Source organism: Mustela nigripes, chromosome 9 (assembly GCF_022355385.1).
Source record: "Mustela nigripes isolate SB6536 chromosome 9, MUSNIG.SB6536, whole genome shotgun sequence".
NCBI classification, from domain to species: domain Eukaryota; kingdom Metazoa; phylum Chordata; class Mammalia; order Carnivora; family Mustelidae; genus Mustela; species Mustela nigripes.
This window is the reverse complement of record NC_081565.1, coordinates 74,335,085-74,362,691: the sequence shown is the minus strand read 5'-3', so window position 1 is coordinate 74,362,691 and position 27,607 is coordinate 74,335,085. Positions and strand designations below refer to the sequence as shown.

The 27,607-nt window shown below is 38.0% G+C and overlaps 1 non-coding gene across 1 annotated transcript; it reads right to left on the bottom strand.

The window, feature by feature from the left end:
• Positions 1-18,146: 18,146 nt before the first annotated feature.
• Positions 18,147-18,253, bottom strand: LOC132025208 (U6 spliceosomal RNA). The gene has a single exon (XR_009406474.1). It is a non-coding gene; the product is annotated as a U6 spliceosomal RNA (small nuclear RNA).
• Positions 18,254-27,607: the final 9,354 nt, after the last annotated feature.

The following is a 27,607-nucleotide window of genomic DNA, read 5'->3' as shown; positions in this document are numbered from 1 at the left end:
CTCTTGTTCTTACTGACTAGCAAAGATCAAGCACTAGGCCTAGAAGAACTACTGTGGGCATATGTATGCTGGTGCACGGGTCATCTGGGAAAGAATGCCTGACCCAGGGCAGTGACTGACAATAGGGCATACGACACATATCAGAACCCTGGCTTTCCAACAAAACTGTCTGCAATGGCTGAGCATTTACCTGGGGCCATAAGATAGTCAACACTCAAGGCACGGTGATTCAATATGTTATTACCAGTCATGGAGGGTCTTGAGGAAAATAGATAGAAATTACATAGGTCTGACTGTACCTTGGAAGATCAGTCTGAAACAAAAGGGTTTTGAAGATGGAAGAGAGAAATCTGTGAATATTGGAGCTGAGCAAAAGACAAGTTTCTTTACTAAGTATTTCTTAGAGAAAAGTCTACCTTACAGTTTCTAGTGTGTGGCTTAAACTCTAAAAACTAATTATAGACCATTTTTGTGACTTGTCTGCATGCGTTTTCCAAGCTTTGTATGTGATAACTTTCTCAAATGCCTTTGGAAGTAGAAATTAGGAGCCTGACACATTTCTTCAAGAGAATAAATGGTTGACCTTTACCACACTTCACCAAACAACGTATAAGGTAAATATAAAATCATAAAGCCCAGAAAAACATAAGGAGGCAAAACTGAGGCTGATGATAATCATCAGCTCAGATTCTAAGCTGTTGGGCTCCTTGGGATTCCCCTTCTTTAAATCTGTATTTTCTGGAAAATGGTGAGACCCACACCAACTATCACGTAGCAATATCCTTTGGGTCGACTAGGAGGTTTAATTTTGCCATTAAACTTGGAAGAATACAAGGAGATTAAAGCCTTCTTCAAATGTTAGGCAGAGCCATTGTCCAGAACGGGACATACCTGTAATCAGGGGCTGCCTTTTCCCTTTGGAGGTACATCAGTCACGGTGTATGGAGAACAGTAATGAAAATTCTGAGCTTCCACCCAAGGAGGCTGGGAATACCAATAGGACTGGGAGTTTTCATGGTTATCAAACCTAAACTACTAAGTTTGTAAGACAAACTCCTAATACCTGCTACCTCCCTCCCCACAAAAAAAAAAAAAAAAAAAAAAAATTCCTTTATTTTTTTCTATTTTACGGTTCAAGTATTTCTGAGCCTACAAAGTATGAACAAAGGAGAAAGTGAGGAGAGAAACCCATACAGCCATTTTGACCAAAAGCTGTGTTTATTCTCCATGCTTACTAGGTTTGGTGCTAAGAAAGAGTTTTCTAACAGTCAGTCTGTGTCATAAACTAGGCTGGAGCACTTCATTTTGGCCCTTGGGAGATTAACCAGCCACTTGAATGCTGATTTAGTGCTTAAAGGAGTAAAGACTTTAAAAGTCATGGGGCTATAGCTTGCAGAGTTTTGAAAATAAATCTTTCAGGCTGCAATGCTGGGCATTACCGCTGAGTATATTTTTAAAGGGCTGAGGCTTCTATTCATCTCAAACGATTTCTGTGAATTCCCAAGTAAGAGAAAGTCTTCAAATTACTGTATACTTTCCTCCTGCAAGCTTTCACCTCCAAAGAAACTATTTGTCCGAACATTTCTAAGCCTATTAGTGAATGTGAATACATACTCTTCCCACCCCAGAGGCGCAATGGACACAAAGACCACAGTTTATTACGGGAAAGAAATTCGATGGACAAATGACATTAAAGGAAATATCTGTTAATGATGATGAAGTTACGATCACTCTCTTTTCACCTAAGAAAAATTTCTGTTCTGGTCTTGGCTGGTAGTGAGGAAACCTAGTTAAAATCTCATTAAAGAACCAAGCCAACATCACAAGGGCTTAAAAGAAAGACTTAACATATTAATTTGCAGAACAAAGCCCGCCCAAGCCTACAAACAATCTATTAGCACATTTGGCAATGCAAGGCTTTAACACCCAGTTAGAACTACAACCTCGGGAAGCCCAGGCCTTCCAGCCCCCTTCCCCGTCCTCACCCCGCCCCCAACCCCTTTGCACCTGGACCCTGGTTTTTGTGTGTGTGTGTTATGAAGAGGGTTATTTTGCCATGGAGAGAGGAGGACTTTCATGACTTCAAACATGGACATTAGATCAAGTTTTTATCTTCTCCCATAATCCTGTCTTTGATGTCACCAGACTGAAACCTCTCAGAATAGAAAGGGAGAGACGTGAAAAGCAGCCTAGTTAATTTATATGTTTAAGTGCCGCTGCCCTAATTCGCAGGGTAGCGTTTGCATTGTCTTCTGCTTTGCATCCTAAAGGCGGGCTTCCACCAGGCAATTATGAATGGCCCTTCTGAACAAATAATTGAAATTCACAAGTTGTGGGGTAGGGTTAAACAATGTCTGGGTTGGAGGTGCGAGGTCATCCATGTTCCCTGGGGCATTATTAAAGTTACAGACATTCTCCTCACAGGATGAGTATTTGTCTTACACTAACTTTAATGGAGACTAATCAGGTAAGCTACATGCGCTAAGAACTAAATAATCTTGGGGAGACGCTCCTCACAAGGCAGTCGGGGATCTAGGGCTTCTTTGCCCTGTGAAAGCAGCAAATGCCCCCGGAAACATGGGGTTCCAACATGGTGGTCCAGTTTCAAAATGGGAGTGAATATAAAATGGATTCAATGGCTAGAAAAAAAAAAGTCCTTTGACGGTAAGAAAAATGGTGACCTATGGATATTCTAAGAGTTCTACAATTCCAACAGCTTAGCTTTTCTCTTCCACACAGCTGGGCTAGTGTCATCTACAAAGGAGGCTCGGGGTGAACGTTCAAAACGAGTATATTTGCGCATGTGCATTCATGTTCACACACCCTTCGATGACTAATTAGAAATTAATTACTCCAAGCCCAGTTCTGCCCTCTGCTGTGTATGTCCAAATTGCCTAATACGGTGGCATGTTCTCCAAGGAAAAGATCGATGCTGGCTTGTGAAACATAATAAGATCTTCCATTATCATGAGTATTTGTTCTAAAGTAGAATTCAGTGGAAGGCATCACAAACAGCAGTCCTAGAATGGGTCCTGTTCACTGAACTTTTATAAGACTCTAAATAAGGAAAAAAAAGATTCTCATTTCTGAGGTTGTCTTACTACTCAGGGCTCCAAATTAATGGCCCCACCCACATCCTAGTGAAAAAGCCAATGAATCTCAACAGGACTGTTGTAATAAAAACAAACTATATTTACTGATGAAAACAGTGATCATTTGGTGAATGAATGGTGATGTTTTTCTGGAAGGTTCTAAATGCCACCAGCTACACCTGTGTGAAAGACTAACTTTTTCTACCAAGTGCAAGAAAATTTGTTGCATTCTCCCAACAAGATTTCCTGAAGTCTAATTTTTAAGCAATGAAACAGACTGTCTCCTCTATCCAAAACCTTAACTAATATTGTGAGCTTCTCATACGAAATTCTGTTTTCTTTTTTTCCAGGAAATGCTTAAGTCGTCAATTAAATCTCAGAATAAAGTGGGGGGATTGGACTTGCAGGAATTTATAGTCGTGCACACAGGTGAGCAAAAGTGAACGGATGCAGATATAAATGTTCACTGCAATGTTGTTTGTAATCATAAATTATAAATCTTGTACATGACCCTTAACAGGGACTGGTTAAATAAATATGATACCTTGTGAAATGGATGAGGCCATTAAAAAGAATGAATTAAGGGTGCCCGGGTGGCTAAGTCAGTAAGCATCTGCTTTCAGCTAAGGTCATGATCCCAAGGTCCTGGGATCGAGCCCCACATTGGGCTCCCTGCTCAGCAGGAAGTTTGCTTCTCCCTCACCCACTCTCCCGGCTTGTATTCTCTCTCTCTCTCACTGTCTCTGTCTCTGTCAAATAAATAAATAAAATCTTAAAAACAAACAAACAAAAAAGTGAGTTAAATTCAGAGATAATTTAAGGACTTCAAAGTCCTGAACATCGAAAGTATTACAGTGCTCTCCCAACACATAATTCCAATTTAAAATAAATTTAAACTGCGAAACTCAAAACTCCTCATATACTAAATCAAAATAGCTTCTTTCTAGATTTCTTTTTAGATTCTGAGTATCTTGCAACATACTTTGTGTAAATTTATCAAAGTTGTCTTCTTCCTTCCTCCCTTCTTCCTTCCTTCTTTCCATTCCTTTCCCTTTTTTTCCCCTTAAGATTTATTTATTTATTTGAGAGAGAGAGAGAGAGTGTGTGTGTCTGTGTGTGGTGGGGGAGAGGAAGGACAGAGAAAGAGGGAGAGAGAGAGAATCCTCAAGCAGATTCCCTGCTGAGAGCAGAGTCTGATGCAGGACTCAATTTCAGGACCCTGAGATCATGCTCTGAGCTGAAATCAAGAGTCAGGCGCCCCACCGCCTGAGCTATCTAACTGCTCCTTTTCCTGTCCTTTCCTTATTTGTCCCTGCTTTGCCAATGCTTGTCAAGCAATGCAGCATTCGATAGATCTATATTTATATTTGTAGAAATTATATATCGGGAGATATATGGTTAAAAAAGGGGAGTAGGATATCATCTGTAGTGTGGTAATATTCACAAAAATATGAGTTGCAAATGCCTGGACACATTTACAGAAGTACTATAAGCATTTGGCAATAGTGGTTAACGCTATTGAGAAATGGGTTGGGATTGTGAGGAACATGTGAGAAATGGACATTCCTCTTTTTCACTTAATACCCTTTCATAATGTTTCAAAATGTACTTTATCATGAGAATGTATTTCTTTAATGATTTGAAGTAAAATTAAAAGGTTAAGAAACTGGAAGTTTAAAATTTTTTAAATCCCATTGGCATGGTTATATCCATCTAGATGAAGCCCTTAGACTCGGGGCTCTTTAACAACCACTGTTCAACCACCTGAATAGGAATCAGAATCACATAGTGAATTCTTCCAAGTCCAGGGAAGAGAACTGATTTACTCTGAGATGAAACGCAGTTTCCATTTTCACTATCATGTGGGTTTGGTTCCTTGAGACAAAGACTTTTATGATCCTCAGTTTTTCTGATTCAATAGAAAAAATAAAAACTAGTATTGGAAAACCAAAAACCAGCACAGAAGAGAATAGTGGCCAAGACCAAGACTAGTCAAAGAGCCTAGGTCTGAATCTTTTCCTCAATACTTGTTTTCTTTTTAAAGTTTTTATTTATTTATTTGAGAGAGAGAGTGCAAAAGAGAGCATGAGCTGGGGGAGAGGTAGAGGCAGACTTCCTGCTGAGCAGAGAGCCCAATACGGGGCTTGATCCCAGAACTCTGGGATCATGACCTGAGCCAAAGGCAGTCACTTCACTGACTGAGCCACCCAGGCGTCTCCAGTACTTACTAACTTTGTGAACTTGGGCAAGTTACTTAATCTCTCCATTCTTCAGTGCCCTCCTCTATATAATGGAAATAATAGTTCTCATTTCACAGCATTGTTGGGAGCATTAAATATGATGATTGGCACCAGTGCTGTGCATATAATAAGCACTTAATAATTACTAGGTATGATTACAGATTTTTTTATCTTAATATATACTGGAAGTTTATATTCTCACATAAAGAATCTGATTGAATCCTCAGAACAGGAGACAAGAGGTTCAGAAACCCGAGTTACAGTCCATTGGGCTGGCAATGGATCATTCTAGCACATATTTTATTCTTTGGTTTTCCACAGATCTGAATGCACTTATTAACCAAGCTGACTTAAGATCCAAGACCCTCCCTGATTGAGATCCTATTTTCCTGGAGAAATCTCAGATGGATAAACTCAGTACAGAGAAGCACCTCAGGGGAGACTGGGTCAGCCATATTACATGAGAACTTACAGTTAGCATTTTTGTTAGGTGTATTAACCAAGACTCAGACTCGGAAACTTAGACAGTGTTCTGTCAGGTGGAATTCACTTTATTTGAGTTCCAAATCCTGATGTATAAAACCAAACCATGGGAAATATAACTGCGACGTAGACAAGGTAACTCATGTTGCCTGAACAGAGTGAGCTCCATGTGGGTGATCTACACAGGAAACCAAATTAGAGCCTGGAAGCTTGTTTAGTACTTGTAGACTCAGAGCTGGGGGAGTTAGATATTGTGCATTTTTACAGATCTCCAAAGATCCTTCCTTGACAAAATGACTGAGGAAGCTCTAAGGGCTGAGATTCCCTCCAGGTTTAAAGCTAGATGGGCTCCTTTTCTTTAGGGGATATAACAGTTACCCCTTTCCAGACGGACACATTCTTTCCTTTAATATGTTAGTACTGTATCTTTTGTAAAGTCTGGGTAAGCATGAGCTCTTTGGGGGAATTTTCCTCTCTGAGTACGCATCAATAAACCATGTTATAACTTAGTTCTCAGATGATAGATTTTGTTTTTCCTTCCTAGGATTAAAATCTGTAGAGCTGTGCTTCTCAAAGCATCTGTAGTGAAAAACCAGCTCCCCCTACCCTTATCCACTCTGAACTGATATTTTTGTTAAATACAATAAAAATGTCACAATGATGTTATTCTGCTGTAAACATTTCTAGACTGACACTGTCACTTTCAGTACTTCTCTTTGGGGACTAGTAAGAGTTCGAGAACCACCACCAATCCACAAACCAGACTTTGAAAGGCATTGCCTCCCAGATACACACTTGGTTGAATTTTAAACTCTTTTTTAAATAAACACTCATTTCCTAAACATACATTTCTCCTTATTTCCTAAGCATACATTAGGCTGTTCCCCCTTGTCCTCTCAATAGGAGGTTCCTTCATCTTTTTAATCTTTACTTCTGGAAGTCCTGGCAGGTTTCTGAGGGCCAGCTCAAGCCATAACTCAGCTGGATGGCCATTTCTCCTCCTCAGACCAAAGTTGCACTTTGTGTCCCCCAGACTATGCAACAGGGTCACAGTTATGATTTCCCCCGAAATAGTCTCTGAGTCAGGGATTCATGTACAAAATATTTATGTGAGAAATTATTTCAGAAACACTGGTAGAAGACTGGGCAGAAAATTTGGAAGAAAAGGAAGAGAACACAGCCAATGGAGTGTTTATTTTTTAGAATGAATATTCAAGCAGGGTTCACATGTGTGATTTTCTTACTGGATGTCAAGTAAGTACGAATCAGTCTTCCCTCTTCAGAAGGTATTAGTAAATAGAGTAATTCTTCATATTTTCTTTAACTGAAAAGAAACTTTGGCTTCTTGAATAAAACCCATATGCATTGACCTGTCTGCATATCCCTGGACAGAGAAGCTCTCTGGAGCACTGTGTCCTTTCAGATGCAGATAATAAAGCACTGTTCTAGAAGGAGCAGTGCTTCTCAAACACGAATGTGTCACATACCATCCTAGCATCTTTGTCAAAATTCTGATTCTGATTCTGTATATCCTTAGTAGGGTCCACGATTCTGCTTTTCTGTCCAACATCCTAGTGTTGCTGAAGTGGCTGGTCCTCAGACCATACTTTGAGTAACAAACACAGGTAATAGAATCAACTGTGTGATGTTTAGGTTACTGGCCCATTGAAGATCTTTGTTGTACATCCAGAAAGTCTTCAACTCCACATCCACTGCTAAGCTGGAGGCAATTCATACAGCTCCTAAGAGGCAGCTAAATTTTCAGGGATTTCATATGCCAGTTGTTAACACAGTTGGTGGTTGCAAACTCATCATGGAGGGGATATTTACACCACAGAAACTGGCAAATGCTGCAGAACAGGGTTTGTATTTTTAAGAGAGCCAGTATATCAGCACTCACTTGCTTTCAACTCAGAAAACTACCCTGCCCTGTCAGGCATATAGCTAGACTGCTCTGAAGGTCCTTTCGTCCTAAGTGGGGTAGGGGGTGGGGAGGACTACAGCATGTACGAACTCAAGAATCTTTAACCAGGAATCAGCATTGAAATACGAGTCAAGGTGATGGCTGTTGTTATTATTATCATTAGTTATTTTGTTTTTTGGAATTTTTACTATGAAGATATTTCAACAAAGCAGAACTATTACACTATTGTCCATAAAAGTGGGAAGGGTGAACTATTACATAGCCATTAAAAATTATTGGGGCACCTGGGTGGCTCACTGGGTTAAGCCTCTGTCTTCCACAGGGGTCATGATCTCAAGGTCCTGGGACTGAGTCCCTCATCAGACTCTCCACTCGGTGGGGAGCCTCCCCCCACCCCTGCTGCTCTGCCTACTTGTGATCTCTGTTTGTCAAATAAATAAAATATTTTTTAAAAAATTATTACTAGAAATATATCTAAATATATATCTATTATATAGATATCTATTATATAGATATCTATTTATATCTATTAAATAGATATCTATTATATATAATAGATATCTATTATATATATATAGCCATTAAAAATTATTGGGGCACCTGGGTGGCTCAGTGGGTTAAGCCTCTGTCTTAACATAATATAATATAATATATATTATATTATATATAATAGATGTCTATTATATATCTATTATCTATTATATGTAATAGATATATTTCTAAATATATAATAGATAAATATATAATAGATATAAATATATATTGTAATAGATATATTTCTAAATATATAATAGATAAATATATAATAGATATAAATATATATTATATCTATTATATATTTATCTATTATATATCTATATATCTATTATATATATATAATAGATATCTATTATATATATCTAGATATATATCTAAATATATCTAGAAATATATCAAATATGTAGAGGTTATGGTAAGCAGAAAAAGGGGAGCATAAACATGGAATTTGTTATTTGTGGGTTAATTTAAACTATGTAGAAACATGCATGCATATGACAAAAAGAAGGAAATATATACAAAACACTCGTTATGTTATAGTGCTAGCATTAGAAAGTTTTGAAAAATTTTCTGAACATGTCTTTGCAAATAAAACATAATAAAACATTCCGATAATTCTCACTATGTGTCTTTCCAATTAAAAAATATATATAACTAAAAGTAAAAACAACCAAGCCAAGTCAGGAGATGTATTAATAATATTTAACATTTATTGATGTTATATGTGAAGAGCACTGTTCTGTTCTTTATAAGAATTAGCTCATTTAATCCCCACAACCACCTATGATCTAGCAACTCTTTTTACTGCCATTTTGCTGGTAAGGAAACTGAGGAATGTGAAGGTTTTGTAATTTTCCCCAAGATAGACAGCTGATAAACCACATAGATGGGTTTCAAATCCAACTCTTCTTGACATTGATAAATTCCTGACCTTTGTAAAATAGTTTTGCCAAATTCTTTTTAAGGGTCAATAATCCTGTCTAAGGCAAGAAAGATTCAGCCATAACTCTTTCCTTGTTTGCAAGAAGTACACTTGGACCTGTAAATGAAAAATACAAATCTAAAGGCAATTAGTTTTAGTTTTGTTTTGTTTTGTTTTTAAGTAATCTCCATATCCAACATGGGCTCCAACTCACAACCCTGAGATCAAAAGTCCATTCTCCACCGACTGAGCCAGCCTGGTGGCCCTAAAGGCAATTTGTAAGAGACTTGACAGCTACTCTCCCAAAGTAATCAGATCTGTGCAAACTGAGAAAAGAAGTGGCATCTTGTTTTTCCAGGCAAAGGTGAGCTACAATCCTGTTCTAGCTTGTCCTCTAGCTCTCTCTACATCATTTTCCTCTAGTAGCCAAAAGGTATTACGTGGTTTAAATTTAGGATATTGGCAAACATCTGACCTCTCTCTTCTCATGTTCATCATTGGGCAGTGTGGATGAATACCAAGCAGTTCATCCTACGGTGCTCATTTGTCTGGGAGAGCAATGTATGACAGTTAGTCATTCAACAAACATTTGTCAAGATCCCAATGAATAGGAATTCTTAGAAAATGTGTGGTGTAAATATAGTATATACAAACATAAGGTATAATCCTTCTTATATGCAGCTATATAAGGAATTTTATTCCATGAAATAGCATTAATTTTATCAGCACAGGGTACCAACTGTCCTGTTAAACACAATGGACAAATGCCTAGTCTTTTTTCTTTAAAAATGTAGCAGAGGGGGTGCCTGAGTGGCGCGGTGGGTTAAGCCTCTGCCTTCAGCTCAGGTTATGATCTCAGGGTCCTGAGATTCAGCCCCGCATCGGGCTCTCTGCTCAGCAAGGAGCCTGCTTCTGCCTCTCTCTTTACCTGCCTCTCTGCCTACTTGTGCTCTTTCCCTCTCTGTCAAATAAATAAATGAAATATTTTTTTAAAATGTTACAGAGTGAAAATTTCTCCAGATGGATAAATAAGTGAGCTTGTACTAAGATATTATGAAATGAACTGGTAAAGATTGTGATTGCATTACTTTCATTTTAAGATCAAAGGGGTATTTTCCCTTAGAAAGAGTCAATATTTGATTTTTTACAAATAACCACAAAATTGGAATAAAAAGGTAATATTATTCTAATAAAATTGTCTTCAAGCATTACAAAACAGGTTTTGCAGTTATCTGGTTGCATTTCATTGTCAGTTGAATAAAAAATTCAGACTAGCAATCTTTCATTTCCAAAGACAGTTTAACTGAGTTCCAGTTGGTTTTTGCAAACAAGCATTTTTTCATTTTAAAAATTGTTAAACAGAATTGAGCATCTTTGTAACTTTCCAGCTCCAAAATGCAAATAAATTGTCCTCTAGGTGTTCCTTGTGTATTGTTACAAAACCTACATCCTTTTCACCTCTTTTATAGTCCCTTTTATGGCCATTAATTTTTAATTCTGGAGACATAGTCACTGTGTTTCTGGTTCTCTGGTGGGAGATAACTGTGATTTAGATCCTGTTTTATGTATGCTTGGGGTTGATGGTTCTGATTGTATCTGTTCCCCCAAGAGAAAAATTGCTGGTTTCCACAACCCCTTCCTGGCTGGTCATAAAACAAATATTAAATAATGACAATAAGCTATGAACGTCCTATAGTGCTCCAATTTCCAATTAAATGATTGCTGATGAAGTATGGCTGATGGAAAAACAGATCCTGTAGAGAATTCACATGATGTACCCAACGTGTAGACAATACATATTTCTTAGACCCTAGAGACCCACTAGGGCAGGTACAGAATGTCAACTGGTGTTTCTTGAGCCGTACTTTTGTAACTTACAGCCTGTGTTGGCATGTTGGGAGCACAGACACTACCTGAGCTGTGTCTTTTCCAAACTGGATTTCAGATTCCCAAACACAACTATAGTTCAGACACTTAAAATAAACAAACACTATAAATCTGTTACATTTAATATTTTGTGTACCCCCCAATAGCCATTTAATATGAGGTTTGTGGAGGAGTAAATGCTTTTAAAACCTTCAGCTCTTCCATTTTTTTAAAGCAAGGAATCTGCCAAACAGACCTGAAAGAATTTAAAAATGTGAGTATTCATGATATTCTCAAACTTGTCCCAGTAAATACTGACTTAATAACTGATAATTTTGCTTACAGACATATAATTTACTCATTGGTATTATTATAAGTCTTCTGCAATGATACCGGCTAAAATGTATAGGATCTGTCCTAAAATGTTGCAAAGTGGGTATTATGATCAAATTATACATGGGCATATGCATAACCCTCTGCACCCCCTCCCATAACCCCCTCACCCCTACCACCACTCCTAACCCCCACCACAAACACATATTAAGTCAAACAGGGATACCTTCTTATGTATCTGTGAGAGATCTTTTTTGGAAACTACTAGATATGTCCCTCACTCTTCTCAAATCCTTACAATTTATTCCTCCCTCCAGAATTATGTTAAATCTATCTTCTTTGTAGCAGCAAATGTTCATGAACATAATTTAGAGCTGAATGGTACCATTTCATTAGGGATCTCTTTACAGATTGCTACAATGCTGAGCACTCACTTAGTTGATCCCAAATACACACTGAGTCTTTATAACATTTAACATTATAACATATAACATTAACCACATATGAACATTCACAAGAGGCGGGGCCTTTCAGATACGTTCAAATAAATGATTTGCAAAGAATCATCAAAAATTGATTTGTTCCGAGCTGTGTCATGTTAAATAAATGTGGGATTCAGTTATGAGAAGGGAGGAAAATGTGCTTTGACTGCTTATATATTATCCTTTACTAAGAAAGGAAGGGAGAGAAGGAGAGAAGTAGAATGGAAGAAAGACAATTGAATGAGGAAAGAAAAGAGAGCTGGATTGGTAGTTATCTAAAAATTGGTCCTGGCAATTTTTGTACCATTTACTTGCTGTTATCACCTTAAGAAAGCCAGTTCACTTCCTGAATATGTTTGCTCCATCGAAAACAGTAATGATAATACATACTTTCCAGAGAATGAAATGAGAATTTCATAAAAGAGCTTTGGCAACTGCATACCCACATAGGTCAGGTCAGTGGGTGAGCTCAACTTCTGTTTCTCATACATCTGGATGAGAAGGGAAACCTCTTGTTTCCTCACTTGAGTTGAATTGTATTTGTGATCTGAGGGGTTTAGATCATGTCCTAAAGGGTTGGTGGCTTTAGACATTAGTCAGATCTTCTTTAGTCCAATGTTTTTCAAACCTATTTATACAAATTGCCGGAGATCTTGTTAAAATGCAGGTCTGCGTGAGACCTGGGCTTCTGCTTGTCTACCCAGCCCACAGGTAAGACCGGTGCTTGCGAGCTCTGCTTGGTTCTTGATAAGGTTAGGGTTGCTTCAACATGTCCACACACTGAGCACACATTATTTATTGGATCAGAGCACAGAGTTGTAAGTGCTGCTGCTGATGTCATTCGGGTTTTTTCCATGGTGATAAATACATCCTCTGGGAATGACTGCAGCCAACAAAGAGGACTGTAAATGGAATGACAGAGTGAGGCAAGCAGGCAGGAGAGTGCTCTATGGAAGAATCCGCTGCTTCTCCTCCTTCTCCTGGCTGTCACTCATGATGAATGGCTCAATGCAGAAAGGTTGGACTCCAGCGCAGTGGTGAGTTGCAATTAAACTCTGCATGCATCCTTTGCCATGCCCCTCATTAGCATACTGTCCATAAGATGTACCATAATTATGGTCCATAATGCATACCATATCAAGGTGGAGACAAACCTTTATGTTGGTGGCTTGTTACAAACCTGAAAGTCTGCCTCTCTTGTCAGGGAATTTAATTTGCTTTGTTGAAGCATAAGTTTTGGCTTTGTAACATCAAGAGAAGCAACATAAGAAATCTGGATGCCAAATTAGAGTGAAAAGCACAAAGACCAGCGTATCTTCATGAAGTCATTCATACACCATAGTCTCCATCATTTTATCTACTCATTCATCCAACAAATATTTATTGAGTCCCTGCAACGTGCTAGATGCTGTTCTGGGACCTAGAATAAAGCAGTGAACAGAACAAACTTCCCACCCTGATAGAGCTTATGGTTTGTGTGAACAAATAAATACAGAACCTGCCAGGTAGGAGTAAATAGCACAGCAGGAAGAGACCAAACAAAGTAAGGAAGAAAGGGAAAGATGTGAGAGTTCTATTTTATATGGAGGGCTGGGAGCAGGGGTGGTAGGGGGCAGAGAGGACCTAAGGAAGGGAGAACAAGACACACGGATCTATAGCTAAAGAGATAACTAGACAGAGAGAAAGGAAGGATTCAAGAACTCTAAGATTTCTGCCTCAAGCAATTGCAAGAATCAGGCTACCATTTTAATGAGGACCTTATGTAAGCAAATGAACCGAGTATTAAAATATTCTGGGCACCATTCTTCTAAATTAAATTTAAAATTCAGTTTTAAACTGATAGGGAAAAGAGGCGAAAAAGAAAATGAGCATTGTTGTCTCTCTGAAAATCTGATAAGAAACAATCCTCCTTAAAACACATGCCAATTTTTTTTAAGAACTAGAGAATAATGTTTCATTTAAACCATTTTTATATAAATGGTAATTATTCTTTTAAATACACAGTCTTTTTTTTAAAGTTTATCTAATTTGCATACATATATTCCTCTGATCTATTACATACGTTTAAAAATAAAAAACTGGTACTCTGTATTTATTTTAGAAGACCTGTTAAGAACCAATAATATATCCATAGGTCAAATCAATACATCAAAAAGTCAAAAAGAAACATCATATCTATAGATTCAGAAAAAACTTCTAATAAAATTCAACACTAGGAAACTTCTGGCTTCCAGGAATATAGAGTAGGCATACTTTTCCCTATTTCTCCCACTAAATACAACTAAAAACTCTGGGTATTATATATTAAACAAATATAAGAAATCTCTGAAACGTAAAGAGAAGAAGGCAGACTGGCTAGAGAGCGTGGGGCCATGGAATGGCACAGTGGTGAATTCCCCAGGTTTTTTTTTTTTCTCTCATACATCCCAGCTTTAGAATTGAAGGAGATGGTAAATCAGAAACACCAATGGGCACAGATGAGAAAAGTGTGAAAAAAACCCTGCTCTTTCTAGCCAAAAGACCTTGAGAGGGGTAGTCTTGAAGGATGCAAACTCTCAGCTGATGACCACCTACCTCAAGCAGCCAGCACAGAAGAGACTAACCCATTCCTACCCTCACCAGCAGAGACTGAGTGGGAAAACTTAGACCTCCATCTTTGTGTGGCTGTAACAGGCATCTCTGCAACCTGCCATGATGGCATCAGAAAAGGCTACACAGGGAGCTGGGACTTCTGTCCCCACTGCTGGTGACTTGGTCTTCCCCCACAGCTATGCTATGTCCGTGGAGACCAAGCGCAGAGCCTGGATTCCACCCAACATGGTGGTAAGGTAATGTTTCATCTCTCCCAGATGAGGTAAGGTCAAAGGATGCTAAGTAAAGAGTGAGGAATTTTCTCATTACCCAGCAGTAACGGGCCACCTCCCAGGGGTGGCATTGAGGACCACGGGAAGGGCCAGAACTCTCCTCCCCTCCCAGCATCACAGGCAATCCCTCCAACTCAGGTATCAAGAGAGGCTGAGTGGAACTTGGCTTCTACCTTCGCCTGACAGACAGGAGGCATCTCACTCTTCCATTCTGATGGAGTAGTGCCGGAGAAAGCCAGCTGGAACAGAAGGTGTAAATAAGATCCTGAGTCTTATAACACAATATGAAAAAGTCCAGGTTTCACCTAAAAACTACTTCCCAAAACAAGAGGCAGGAAAATCTCAGATTGTATGAAAAGGTAATCAATAGGTGCCAATAGAGATAGAATTATCTGGCAAATCTTTTAAAGCAGCCATGATAAAAATGTTTCAATAAGCAATTATAAACATGCTTGAAACAAATGAAACATAGAAAACAGCGAAGAAATAGAAAATGGGGGGACCTGGGTGGCTCAGTGGGTTGAAGCCTCTGCCTTCAGCTCAGGTCATGATCCCAGAGTCCTGGGATCGAGCCCCGCATCGGGCTGTCTGCTTGCAGGAAGCCTGCCTCCCCCTCTCTCTCTGCCTGACTCTCTGCCTGCTCGTGATCTCTGTATGTCAAATAAATAAGTAAAATCTTTAAAAAAAGAAAAAAGAAGGAAAAAAAAAGAGATAGAAAATAATGAAGAACCAGGGGCAGCTGGGTGGCCCAGTCAGTTGAGCATCTGACTCTTGATTTTGGTTCAGATCATGATCTGGGGTTGTGGGATCAAGCCCTGTGTAGGGCTCCATGATCAGCAGGGAGTCTGCTTGAGCCTTCCCTCCCTCTCCCACTGCCCCTCCCCCTGCTCTCTCTCTCTCTCTCTCTCTCTTAAGTAAATAAATAGATCTTTTAAGTTTTTTAAAATGTTATTAAAAAATAAAACAAGAAGAACCAAATAGATTACTTCAGATTATATCAATTGGAATAAAAATTCAGTGGATAACAGAAGGGGAAAAAAAAAAAAACCCAGTACACAGAAAGCTAGAACTCCAAAGAACAGAGAGAAACAGACTGGAGGAGAAGGACAAAGCCTCGAAGTCCTGTGGTACTAAAAAAAAAAACATCTAGCATTGTGTCATCAGATTCTGGAAGAAGGGAGGAAAGAGGGAAGAGCTGAAAAAGTACTCACAGAAATGAAAGATGAAAACTTGGCAAATTTTGCAAGAGACATAAACCCACAGCTTCAAGGATTTAAGTGAATGCCAATGAGATTAACCCAAAGGAGTCTACACCAAGACACGTCATAATTACATTTCTGAAAACTTAAAGATTCAAAATAAATTTTTTTGAAAGTAGCTAGAGAAAAGTAACACCATATCTAGAAGGGAAAAACAGAATTACAGCATATTTCTCATCAGAAAACATGGAGGCCCAAAGGAAGTGTTAGGATATTTTTTTCAAGTGAAATGAGCCAGAGAAAGACAAATACTGCATGATATCACTTATATGTGGAATCTAAAATCTAATGAAAGTATAGCTTACAGAAACAGAGTAGAAAAGTGTGGCTATCGTGGGCTGGGGGGTGGAGGAAAGAGACACACGTTGGTGAAAAGGGTATAAACTTTCAGTTAATACCCTTTCAGAATAATTACATTTGGAGGGTCTTATGTATGACATGGTGACCAAAGTGCATAACATTGTACTTCTGTAATTGAAATCTGCTAAGACAGTCAATTTAAATCTTCTAATGAAACAGAGTAAATATATGAGGGGATGATTATGTTAGTTAACTTAATAGGGGAGCATCCTTTCTCAATGTGTACATGTTTCAAATCATCAGTTACACACTTCAAATACCTTACAGTTTTGTCAGTTATACCTCAATATGGCAAAAAGAAAAGAAAAATCCTTTAGTCTATTGTGATCAGAAAAAAGGAGAGGTAGGATGTAAAGAACTTTAGAGAAGAATGCCAACAAAGAAATGCAGAATTAGCAAACCACCATTGTGCAACCACCTACATAATAATTGGGCCAAGCAAGGATCATGAATGAATGTTAAAAAGCAGTTTGATGAGGGGCACCTGGGTAGCTTAGTGGGTTAACTGGTTAACCATCTGACTTTGGCTCAGGTCATGATCTCTGGGTCTTGAATCGGCAGGGAGTCTGCTTCTCCCTCTCACTCCCCCTCTGCCCCTCCCTTCACTCATGCACTCTCTCATTCTCTCTCTCTCTCTCAAATAAATAAATAAAATCTTAAAAAAAAAATGATGAAAAGTTGTCAGGGAATATGATAGTCACGCAGTCTCAAAGTGTGATGTTACAGAATCCTTATTAATTATAAAGGGAAATTTATGTCTTTACAATGGAGAAATCCTGTGCACGTCACCTTAATGAAGTCATCAAATTGGCATTATCCATGATGGGACAAGCTGTTATGATGTGTCTCCTCATGTGATACAATGGAAAGTGCATATCACCCCAAACTGCAAAACTACAACCAGTGTTTAACCCTAACATAATCATGAGAAAATAAATTTTCAAATCCAGATGGTTGAAGGTTCTACAAGACAACTGCTCTGAACTCCTCAAAATTATCAGTAATATGAAAGACAAAAAAGGCAGGAGCTTATTGTACTAGATTAAAACAAGACTAAAAAAAAATGACAACTAAATGCTATGGGTAATCTTTGGATTCTAGAGTTTTAAAAAGGCTATCTAAAGACATTATCAGAGTAATTGGTGAAATCTGAATGTGAACACTATATTATATAATATTACTGTATTTATCTTAAATATCTTGAGAATGATAATGGTATGATTATGAAGGATTCATGCTGAAATATTTACAGTTGAAGGATTGTGATATTTGCAAGTTACTTTCAAATGATTCAGGCAAAAAGAGAGAGACAGTATAGTATATGTGTGTGTGTGAAAGAGAGACAGAGATGGAGCGAGCACAAATGGGACAAAATGAGTAAAGGGTATGGAGCTGTTCTATTTATTGCTGCATATCATACAAATCCTAACCTTAGTCGCTAAAAAAAAAAAAAAAAAAAAAAAAAATCAACACCCTATTATATTTCACCATCTTGTGGATCAAGAATTTGGGAAGGGCTTAGATGGATGATTGTTCTACTCTATGTGGCATTATCCAGAGTCCCTCTGTGGCTTTCAGCTGATGGATGGGCTGTTCCTGAGAATCCAAACCATGACTGGTGGGAATGGATGAAAGGCTGGATTTTGCTGGAACCCTCTGCCTCTCCATGTAGTCCCAAGTTCTCTTTGCATTGTCTCCCCACCAGGGTAGTTAGTTGAACTTACGTGATGGCTCAAAGCTTCAAGAAACCATACCAGCAATAACCATTCCTTTTTTTTTTTTTTTTTAATATGGAACGCTTCACGAATTTGCGTGTCATCCTTGCGCAGGGGCCATGCTAATCCTCTCTGTATCGTTCCAATTTTAGTATATGTGCTGCCGAAGCGAGCACAATAACCATTCCTTTTAAAAGCTAGGCCCAGGGGCGCCTGGGTGGCTCAGTGGTTTGGGCTGCTGCCTTCGGCTCGGGTCATGATCTCAGGGTCCTGGAATCGAGCCCCGCATCGGGCTCTCTGCTCCGCAGGGAGCCTGCTCCCCGCCCCCCTCTCTCTGCCTGCCTCTCTGCCTACTTGTGATATCTGTCTGTCAAATAAATAAATAAAATCTTTAAAAAAAAAAATTAAAAAAAAAAAAAAAGCTAGGCCCAGAGGGCTGGCTGTAGGGTAATATTTTCCATTTTCTTCTGCTCAAAGCTGTCTCAATAGCTCAGATTCAAAGGAAGGGGAAAAAAGTCTTTGATCTCAATGAGAAGAGTGTCAAATAATTCATTCCCATGTCTAGTCTTCCACAAGAGTTTCTGCAGTTTTGAATATTCTCAAAATCAAAACTCAGGGTAGGTTAGAGAAACCTCAAATGAATATATATGGCATTTTTTGTGTGTGAGTCTATTCATACCCTAACCTCCTAGAAATAGAATTACTCCTCATTTTGTTAGACATTTCCAAGTTGCTTTCCAAAAACAGTGTATCACTTTATTTGCCTACCGAACATGGATGAATGAATATAACCATCTCCATATTTGCTGGTAGTTTTAAAATATATTTACAATGTGACACTCCTGTTATCATAAGATAGTCTGATTCTTCTCAGCAGAAGTGACAATGTGTGATTTCCAAGTCTAGGTCGTAGAGAGAAAGGCAGCTTCTACCTGTATCTCTATATTGGGCCATGCATTCTGGGAGCCCTGAATGGACAGGTAGGAATTCTGGCTAGGAGGGTGAGTAACTTTTTAAGAGAGCTAACCCAGGGCACAGATACCTAGATTTTTTTAAACCCCTCAAACATAATAGCATATATATAATAAATAAGTATATGTAAATATACTATGCTTTTTTTCATCCCCATGACTTAATACTTCAACATAAGAAAATGACAAATAGATATTTATTTAAAATTATATATTCAGTATCATTTACATCTATACTAAATAAATGCTGTTATTTAAAAATAAAACAGCAATAAGCCTTGTTAGTGTAATGAGAAGTGATTAATAGTAGAACTAATTAAATAAGTAGTATGTGTGAGAAAATATAACAGTATGTTATGACATTTCTATCTTTTGATATAGCAATTTATTTGAATTCTTTTAAAAAACTCTTTATTAGAGTTAAAATTCTTTCAAGTTAAATTATTGTACATTCTTTTTTTTTTTTTTTAAAGATTTTATTTATTATTTATTTGACAGAGAGAGAAATCACAAGTAGGCGGAGAGTCAGGCAGAGAGAGAGAGAGAAGCAGGCTCCCGCTGAGCAAAGAGCCCGATGCGGGGCTCGATCCCAGGACACTGAGATCATGACCTGAGCCGAAGGCAGCGGCTTAATCCACTGAGCCACCCAGGCGCCCCAAATTATTGTACATTCTTAAGATATACAAATGGAAAACTTTTTAAAAGGAGAACTTAAATACAGTATAAATATTAAAATAGAATTCATTAAAAAATGAAATGTTTCTTTCTGTCCCATGGTGTACTATAAGATATTTTTACTCTGTTTTCTTTTCCAGTAACACTTTTCCAACTGCCTACAGCCTGCAGGACATTTTTTTTTTCTTTTACAATGGTAAAACTGAATACAGTAAAAAATAAGATATACTTTAAATAAGTCATGGGGATGAAAAGTACAGCATCAGGAACATGGCTAATAATATTGTAATACCTTTACAATGGTAAGCATTTTGTCACGTAGAATTATTGAATTACTAGGTTGTATGCCTGAAACTAACATTATATGTCAAGTATACTTCAATTAAGAATTTAAAAAATTTTAATGGGCAGTGAAGAATTTACAGATAAAATATCAATACTTATGGGAAAGAGGCTTCTAATAAAAAATTTAAAAAGAGCTAACAGCTATCCTAATTTCACTTTTCAAATGGAGATCTACAAAATTAAACAAAAGCCTTCCTAAATTTGCATTTTAATAAGAGAAAATTTACTTTCAATGTTCGCATTTACAAAAAGCAGGCATTGCCTTGGCTTTTTTTTTTTTTCCACTTTTTAATTCTTTATTCACAATTCATCTCAATAGGGTATTAGTATCACTAAATCAAAGGTTTTTAGCTTTAAAAAGGGAGTAAGTTATAAAGCATATAGCATGCTGTTATAAATTTGTGGTAACAATCTAGAGTCCTACTTTAAAGCAAATATTTGATGTAAATGTTTTATTAATAAAAGACTAAGGTATAGAGTTATAACATTCTAGTAATACATCAATGCTATTTTTTTTCCAAAGTAAGCATCCACTTGGCTCTTTAATAAAAAGAAAAAGAAAAAAAAAGATAAGATATACTTTGACTTGCAATTCTGCCCTTATCAAGCCCATATTATGCTAATGCCTTGTGTCAGTCCAGTGGGATGTCAGTCAAGCTAATATCCTCCCAGCAAAGGCAGTTGGACATAGACTACTTAGGCTAATTGGTTTTAAATTTAAAAAAAGGAAAATTACAACTTACGCTTCAGACATAATTTTTAGGCTCTAATGTATCTTGTGATATATGTGCTATTATTGAATGTTATAAAACCAATCCAAAAACTATATCACTTATACAAGATACAAGGTTTCTGCTGTAACATTGTATTTTGCATGTCTTGTATTTCAATATCTTCACAAATCTTGCTTACAGCCACTAATTTTATTTAACCAGGTATTGATAAATAGAAACATATATTAAAAAAAGAATACTTAGGATTTCACTTACTAGCACCAGCAGGACTTAGATAGTGGTGACCTAATAATGCCCATCTCTTCTGCACCTACAGACTTGTTCTGGGGACTAGCTCTTTGTCAAGTGCTTTGCACATCAATTTTAGTATATGTGCTGCCGAAATGAGCACAGGTGCTTTGCACATCATACTGTAAGTTACTCCTATCTAAATTGTCCATGACTTTTATTTTTTAAAAATTTTAAAAAGATTTTATTTATGTATTTGACAAAGAGAGAGAGAGAGATCACAAGTGGGCAGAGAGGCAGGTAGAGAGAGAGAAGGAAGCAGGCTCCCCACCAAGCAGAGAGCCAGATGAAGGGCTCAATCCCAGGACCCTGAGATCATGACCTGAGCCAAAGGCAGAGGCTTAACCCACTGAGCCACCCAGTGCCCCATAAATTGTCCATGATTTTTACACACTCTGAAGCACATTAAATGCCACCACTAATTAAGCCCTTCTTTCTCAAGGCAAAGGGTTTTAAAGCTCAAAGACCATTTGAACTTGCAAAATTAAAGGCAAATCCCAAAGAGGTCACAGTTTTAGCAAAAAAATAGAAAAGAGGTCACAGTTTTAGCAAAAAAATAGAAAAAGTCCTGTTTAACTTGGCTGCCATTTTTCTCATGGAACTTTTTTTTTTTTTTTTTTTTTTAGTTCTGAGCAGTCTGATTCCAAGACAAGAATTGGCTTTTTTTTTCTCCCTCTATAAGAGTTTTGTTTTGTTTTGTTTTGTTTGAAGATTTTATTTATTTATTTGACAGAGACACAGCAAGAGAAGGAACACAGCAGGGGGAGTGGGAGAGGGAGAAGCAGGCTTCCTGCTGAGCAGGGAGCCCCAGGCGGGGCTGAATCCCAAGACCCTGGATCATGACCTGAGCCAAAGGCAGATGCTTAATGACTGAGCCACCCAGGCGCCCCCACCGTAAGAGTTTTTGTTGAAACCTACACATAATATCAAACAATCAGGTGATCAATCAGTTCATCTTTTATGAGGTGTCTTATGAACTCTTCAGAAATCATTAAGCCAGTTTTGGGGAGGGCCTGACCGGAAGAGGTCTGCTCTATGTAGTATCACCTGAAGTCACTAAACCACATGGGACATACTGTTTCCAAACTACATGGGACATACTGTTTATATCACACTTTATCACACTTGAAAATCTGCTTTTAGAGCAGACCAACATTTTTAAAAAAATTTAAATTCAATTAGCCAACATCATTAGTTCCAGCTGCAGAGTTCAAAAATTCATCACTTGTGTATAACACCCACTGCTCATCACATCACATGCCCTCCTTAATGCCCACCTCCCCTCCAGCAATCCTGTTTGTTTCCTATAGTTAAGAGTCTCTCATGGATTATCACCCTCTCTGATTCTCCCTATTCGGTTTTCCCTCCCTTACCCTATCATACACTACTCTATCTCTTATATTCCACATATGAGTGAAGCCATGTGATAATTGTCTTTCTGTGGTTGACTTATTTCGCTCAGCAGAATCCCCTCCAGTTCCATCCATGTCAATGTCAATGGTAGGTATGCATCCTTTCTGACGGCTGAGGAATATTCCCTTGTATATATACACCACATCTTTATCCATTCCTCTATCAGTGGACATCTGGGCTCTTTCCATAGTTTGGCTATTGTTGACATTGCTGCTATAAACATCAGGGTGTATGCAGCCCTTCGGATCATTACATTTGTATTTTTGGACTAAACATATAGTAATGTAATTTCTGGGTCACGTGGTACTTCTATTTTTAATTTCTTGAGGAATCTCCACACTGTTTTCCACAGTGGCTACACCAGCTTGCATCCCCACCAACAGTGTAGGAGGATTCCTTTTTCTCCACATCCTCACCAACATTTGTTGTTCCCTGACTCGTTAATGTTAGCCATTCTGACTGGTGTGAGGGGGTATCTCATTATGGTTTTGATTTGTATTTTCCTGATGCCGAGTGATGGTGATCATTTTTTTGTGTGTCTGTTGGCCATTTGTATGTCATCTTTGGAGAAATGTCTGTTTGTGTCTGAGGGCAGGCCAACATTTTAAAATCTTTCTATGGCCAGCATCAAAGATAGCCATCTTGTAGGCACATGACTTATGGGGCAGGCTCCTTCTATTTCTTTTGTAATATTTAGACAAGACATAAGCATTCTTTTACTTAATGTTTTCTGCAGTTTTATTAAAATCTTCATAGGAATTTTTAAAAACTCATGATTTGAAGCCCTATTTTTAAAATCAAAATACCTAGGAGGTAGGAGGAACACGTTTTGCTTTTGTGATTCAACATGTCCATCTAGCATTATGTTGATATTAGAAATTAGATGAGGATTTTGAGTTTTTAAATTTCCATTTGTCTGGCCAGTTGTCTCAACATTGTTCATTGACTAGTGAGTATTTTACCAACCCTGGTGGCTTTGTACTGTGATTTATGCTTCCTGTTACCCTTTTCCTCGAACAAAGAGTTAGCTTTTTAAGTCTTTCTGGTATTAAAGACACAAAAATCTGGAACTACACAATGCTAAATCAGAATTTTATAGTATTTCCCAGAAGGTCATGAAGCACGTAGGTCTTGGCCATGTTTCCTTGCTTTTGGTACTTAGCTACTTCAGGTTTACTAGCTCTTACTACCATGGATTTGTAGAAGAAATACCAGAATTTGAAAAAGGCAGGACCATTGTAGCAGAGTCTGCCATGTACTAGAGGCTCCATATTTAGTAGTTCTGTTCACTTATTTGGATTTAGAGGAAAGATTGGTGTTTAGAGAAGTTGAAAGTGATTGTGAGTGAGAAATGCTAGTTTATCTCTGGCTTTCAACTGTTACCTCTGTATTCTGTGATTATGAGCACACCTAAGTCAGCTCTGGCCTGTTCACAAATGACAACCAAAAACCTGAGATTAAAACATCAAATGAAAAAAAGAAAAAAACCCATGAAATTTATTTCCAAAGCAACTAGTTTATTGTCAGCAAGAAGAGATCGCTGTTGACGTGTTGGTTCAAGTGATGTAATTGTCACTCCCCGCAAAGGAATCACCTCTCATTAGATTTAGCCTCGTTTCTCGAATAAGACATCATCATAAATATGATATAGGATTCATTTCAAAAGATCAGACCTATTAAATCTGTACTGGAGACTGCTAGAAGATGTAATTTTTAAGTACATTAAACACTCTTAAACACATGACCCTCCTTCCCCCAGATACCTCTGAGAAAATGTAATTAAAACATAGTCTGTTTTGTGGTATTTTTTTTTTTGAAGGGAAAACTCATCAGATCTTTACAACATTAGAATATTGCATATTACAAGTGTTTGACTTTATTCCAGTGGATTCGACAATAAGTGCATAGTACTTATCTCTGCTTATAATGGAGAAACTGAAATGTGTGGAGACATGCTTCAAATGATGAAGAAAATGTAAATGCATCCAGTTTAAGGGGAAATAGACTACCTGCTAATTGCTTCAAGAATTGAGTGATTTGGAAGACCTCAGGAGAGGGTTCATTTCTGATTTGCATACACTTGGCTCGTGCTACCTGGCTTACTGCAAATGTCTCGATGCTGGGTGTGTGTGGAGTGTTCCTCATCAACACAAGAGACTGAGAACGATCCAGGGACTCTGGGGACCAGAGAGCTTGCTCCCACTCAAGGAGCTGCCCCTCAGTGATACCCAGCCCTTCGGAGAGCAGACTTCATGTTTGATAAATGATCTGGCTTCCTTATAGGCCGTTGATCCTATTATTCTTATTTTTTATTTGCCAAAAACTAATTGGCTTCATTTTCACGGTGATTCCGGAGAGCGTACTAGTTAATGTGGCACATTATACTCTTGTAGAGAGCCTCTCTTAGTTTAATAAAAGGGTAGAAAAGAAAAATATTACTTTTATTCCTTCCAGAGTTTTTAAGACCTGGTGGTGTAAAGAATCGAGGATCCTTAGAACCACAGCAATCAAATGCAAAGATGGCTTGTAGCTTGCCTTTTACGCAGGTGGAGAGCTCCAGCCCCCTAGAGGGAGGTGGATGGGGAGGGGGTGGTTAGAAAGCAAAGGGTAGAGGGAAATAGTACAAAGAGGAGGAGGGAAATGGTAAGCAGGCATCTGTAGAACGGGGGCAGAGGATAGCTGCAGAGAAGGGAATAAAATAAAGATGGAGAAGAAATTAATAGGGAATAAATGTGGGCGGAAATAGGCAGAAATAGGACAAAACAGAAGGAAAGGAAGACAAGTTAACAAAAGGGGAGTGGATTAAAGGACAAAAAGAAAGAACTAAAAAAGAGATATGTAATACATACTTTAATATGGATTGTGCATTATAGTAAACCACACACACACACAAAAACCCCTCCATTTTAGCCTCATTTTAAGTACATAGACTACAATAAAAATCTGACCTTGCATTCTCATGCATGATTTTCTGACTTCATAAACCTGTGTCTTCCATACTGAGAAGATTAGCCAAACTTGAGAATTAAAGTCTTCTTTCCATAGCAGAAGAAAAATATTTTTAAACAATACCTCAAAGTAGCAGCTTCTAGATATATATGAGGATAATCAAAATGTTGGGATTTTTCATTTGTCTTGAGTACACAACCATGATTTGAAGCAGCATAAAGGGTTGAAAAGCACGTCAAGGATAAAATGCACTTTAAAAATTAAAAGATTCATAAGGTTAACTTTCAGAGAAATCTGTTCAATATGAATGTAAAAATGAATAAAATATAAGGTCATAGGCAAATCACCCTGTTTTCATGAACCTTGATCAGATAATAGAAGTTACATTTGTTACTGAAACGTGAATGGAGATGGAATTCAAGATAAGGTATTAATCATAATTAGAATAACTATGACAGGTCTGTGGTGACAAATACTTAACAAGTAGTAAGAATGCTTATTCATAACAAACCTCTTAATTCATTAAATTCTTCATTAAAAGGGCAACCTTTTAATAAGTTCAACATAAAGTTGGTATAACATGCTATTTGCATTTTCTCCCTTTTTATTTCCATTTTAGGGGTGTATTGTTAACAAATTGAGATAAATCATTTAAAACATATAATTACTTGGAGATAGTCGCATAGTAATTCCCTAAGCAATTGCGCGGTTATAAGTTGTCAGTGTGCATATTAATTTATCATACCCACCCGCCTCATCTTCATTGATTTGCTACTAGCTGTTAGAAAAACAGATTAAGAAGCACATGCTGTCCTTCTCTGAAAGTTTCATTGAGGCACAAGGAGGACTAACACTGCTTTCCAATTAGAATCCTGCTGTTTGCCGGGACTTGACAATGACTAATTACAGTTCTAAATGACTTAATATGTTTGAATGCATGATTATTTATAAATACATTTTAAGATCTGCATAAAATAATCGTGGCTGTTTTAAATATGAAAGGCTACTTTTTGTGCAATGGGCAAAGACCTGTTGAACACCTGAGGTCAAAGGAGAAAAGATGTTTTGATGTTGACGTTAGAGCTCCCCTTGCGGGCACCACCTTGCAAGAAAGAGCCCATTGTTCTGGTGAAGGAAGTTGTCCGAGGATAAATGCAGTTCTGCTGAGTATAAAACTTACCGCGTAGGATTGAAGGAGGGATTCATAGTTCTTAAAATATATACTTACCTTCTTAGCATGGTTGCTAGAATGAAAAGGTTAAGAACATGAACAGTACAGCACGCTGACCACTACTTGGGACAGAGTAAGCATTCAATACATTTTCGTTTTTCTTGTTAGTAGTGGAATGACAGAACACGAAATGCATGGCAGTTAGCTGTATGGCAGATTTGGCTGGAGAAGAATTTGTAGATATATAAGTGATTTTGAAACAAGTGATTCTGGTCATCAGTTGCTTGTTGTTAAGCTTCTATGAGTCAGGCACCACGCTAGGCGTGCAAAATCAGATGGAGGCCACGCACAACCACCGAACTGGTTTCCACTGCACTGTAGGTCAGATGGACCATGAAAACAGAGTAAAGTGGATTTCTGAGTGGTTTGTCAATAAACCACCTTTTGACTTTAAAATATTTGCAATCTGGGGCACCTGGGTGGCTCGCTCCTTGGGTTAAATCCTCTGCCTTCAGCTCAGGTCATGATCTCGGGGTCATGGAATCGAGCCCCGCATCGGGCTCTCTGCTCGGCAGGGAGCCTGCTTCCCCCCCTCTCTCTGCCTGTCTCTCTGCCTACTTGTGATCTCTGTCTGTCAAATAAATAAATAAAATCTTTAAAATATTTGCAATCTGTATGAGTAGAGAAACTATTGTGTTAAACTACACAGTCATACACCAAGGGTTAATAAATGTTAACTTTTCCTCTATTTTTCATACACCTCACTGGAAGATGCCCCTACAGAGGCCCCCATTGATTTCCCACATCCTGGCACCCAGGCCTTCATGTAATCTCCTCCCCTTGAGTGCAGGTAGGACATATGACCTGCTTCTAACAGAGTAGGGCAAGCGTGATGGGCTAGACCTCCAGTGATTATGTTATGTTACATAAGACACGAGGGAAGGAGTCTTAGCATCAAGGGAATGAGTTTTAGCAGACTAGCGG